Raw genomic sequence first — 2,886 nt, 5'->3', positions numbered from 1 at the left:
CACACCGCAGTGCAACAACGATATTCATAACATTTTGCTTGACTATTTAGCAACACTTAAATAAATAAATAAATAAATAAATAACAAGATCAGCAATGAAATCAACTTTGTAATCCATCAGTGTAGACTTGGTGTGCTAGATTTGAGCAGAGAGATAGAGTAAAATCTGTTTTGAGCGTAGATTTGAGCGTAACCATAAGTACCAAAATGTATTTACACCAGGTCAAGGTTTGATGATTTGATTCAAATCAGACAGATTTACAGCTGACAAAGTTCATGAACAAGGAAGGAAGGGAGACTAATGTTTGGAGTCTCTGGGATCAAACTCAGCCAGAGTGCTCTGAGGGATCCTGTTCAGGATCCTGTCCTCTTTGGGGAAGATTCTCAAGAGCTGCCAGCCAATGTCCAATGTTTCGAACCCAGTTAGATTCTCATATGCACCTGTGATACAGAACATGTTAAGCTCATTTTGAAATGATATACAGCCCATTGCCATCCATGGAATCATATTACGTTTAATAAAAAATAAAAAAATATGTTTTGGGTGGACTACCCCTTTAAGAGAGAGGCAGAGTGAGATCAAATGATGAGTTGGAGACTGTGGGTGCTTCTCATTTCTTATTTGTGCATCCTCGTTTCCTTTCCTCGCGTCTCAGCTCCGCCCCCTGTAGGATGCGAGGGAAGGCTGCAAGGAAAAGACGCGAGGACGGAGGAATCGAATGTAACTTTTTTTAAAACATTGGAATACTTGATCACTCAAGCGTCACTTCATCGCGTCATCAGCAGCGCTCAAAGGACCTGCCCTTATGTTGTTGAAGTTTGTTTATTTAAGAAATTCATAATAAATAATAATAAAGCAAGATACCCTGTTGAAATATGTGAGAGGTGTGGTTTATATAAACTGCAAAGGTAAAGTATAAATTAAAATGATTGTGACCGATGTGAAGGGGGAGGAGAATTTAGACGTGCGTCACGTTTAAGTCGATAAAACTCTTCCGCATGATAGGATACACCTGTGTATCCTCGCTCATGACTCCTCAGGAAGCCTCCTAACTCCTCGATCCTAGACTCCTCGCGGTGCAATTAGAGAATTGAGATGTCCTTCAAGATGGCTGAGCTCGATCGGTTTCCGGGTCATAGGATGGAGGACGGAGGAGAGAGGAGACGAGGAGGGATATTGAAAAGCACCCTGTTTACCAGTTAGTTGAGCTAGAAAATTAAACTTTTTTGATAATTATGTCTGAAAACTTCTCAGCAACTAGTTTTTTTTCCAACCCTGTTTAAATATAGGCCTATGCTGCAAACTAGTGGTTATACTATGTATTACATTTTATTTTATTTATTTCAACCAGATAGCACAAATGCAATATATGAAAAAGAATAAAATGTGTTTTTTACTTCTTATTTGTATTATTTTATATAAATAAATGGTGTATAATGTATTAGTTAGAAGATATGAGACTCTTCCTGTTTCCCTTTTTGTCATTATTTTATTTCATCAACTCCATTCAAAATACCCGTTCGAAATTTTGCATCTTCAATATAGTGGCATCATGTTGAGAACGTTTGGTGTGAATCGTGTGAGGCTCCTTGCAGCAGTAATGAAAGATCAGAGCTTAATTCCAAAAATCCACATTCAAACAAATATATCTGACTTCCTGTTGGTCGGTAACCTGGTTAAAACTAGACCCTTCTCAGTTGAAACTGAGTGTAGGGTCTGGCGAAGCTATGTAGACAAATCATTTCCAAAGGGGCGTCACCAACCGACGTAGCTCAAATTCCTCTGGGCGCAATTGGATAGTCATAAAACCAATCAGATCGATGAAGGAGATGACGTATACTTCGAGTATTGTTCTTTGCCTCCGGTTTTAACGAAAACGGTAAGTTTAAATCGCTCAAAACAGACGCGATAACTGATTCGTTTATAAACTATGATTCGAACGAGTGATGTTCCACGGCGGCATCCATCTTTGTAATGAAATCTCCTTCAGCGTCGCTGCGCTGTCGTCATCATGTAAATCCCTCCCCAAACGTTTCTGATTGGTGCCGCGATTTCGGCGGCACAGAAATGAGTTTGAATGGGCTCTTCTCCAGACTATCCTGGAGAGAGAATTAAAATTCTCCGGAAGTAGTCTGGGTTTTCCCAGGCTAGTTGGTCGGAGCTAATAACTGAAAATTAGAAAGTCGTCTGGCTCGATGAGAATAATATAGGGGTAGGGTTAGTGTAAGGAGACAGAATATGCAGTTTGTAAAGTATAAAAACCTTTATGTCTATGGAGAGTCCCCACAAAGTGGTGTTTGTGTTACCAGAGTGTGTGTGTGTGTGTCTGTTTGTGTATGCGCGTTTGTGTGTGTGTGTGTAGTATCCTGGTATTCCCTACATTGTGGGGACATGTCTCCACATGGATAAAAATATTATTAGCAGAAAATCTTTTGTAAAAACAAAGATAATAACAGCACTGTAAGTGCATTTCAGCCGGTCAACCTTCATGAAAACATGACATCTCAAACATACAGTAGTAGTACATGAACGTTTTTTTATTTTTGTGTTGACAGACTTGTTTTGCTGTTGCACCTGTGTCTTTCAAATGAAACGGCATTCTAAAAATGCTCCGCTCAAGTTAAAAGACGTCCAACTTGCGTCTCATAACCGTGTTATTTCCCATTCGACTGCCACAGACACATCCTTTATGAACAGCCGATTAGGACTAGCGATGTGTTCAATGCTATGGTCCTTCACTGAGCGCGTCACAGGACAGCAGTTAATGGCCTCAGCAACTTCACACGCGTATTTCCCTAAACAGCCACAGGCAGTGGTTAAATTGGCTTTTGTTGGGAGGGGGATCCCTTATTTACGGTGGTCATCATTAAAAATCGCGCCATATA

General features: G+C 40.1%; 1 long non-coding RNA gene across 1 annotated transcript; it reads left to right on the top strand.

Moving 5' to 3' along the window:
- The first annotated feature begins 421 nt into the window (after positions 1 to 421).
- LOC309481863 lies at positions 422 to 1,402 on the top strand. The gene is made up of 2 exons (XR_014200129.1): positions 422 to 544; positions 1,186 to 1,402. It is a non-coding gene; the product is annotated as an uncharacterized lncRNA (long non-coding RNA).
- Positions 1,403 to 2,886: the final 1,484 nt, after the last annotated feature.

This window comes from Leuciscus leuciscus, assembly GCF_965113295.1.
Source record: "Leuciscus leuciscus genome assembly, chromosome: 1".
In the NCBI taxonomy this organism is placed as follows: Eukaryota; Metazoa; Chordata; class Actinopteri; order Cypriniformes; family Leuciscidae; genus Leuciscus; species Leuciscus leuciscus.
Note: the sequence above shows the minus strand (reverse complement) of the source record. Positions and strands in the feature narration are given on the sequence as shown.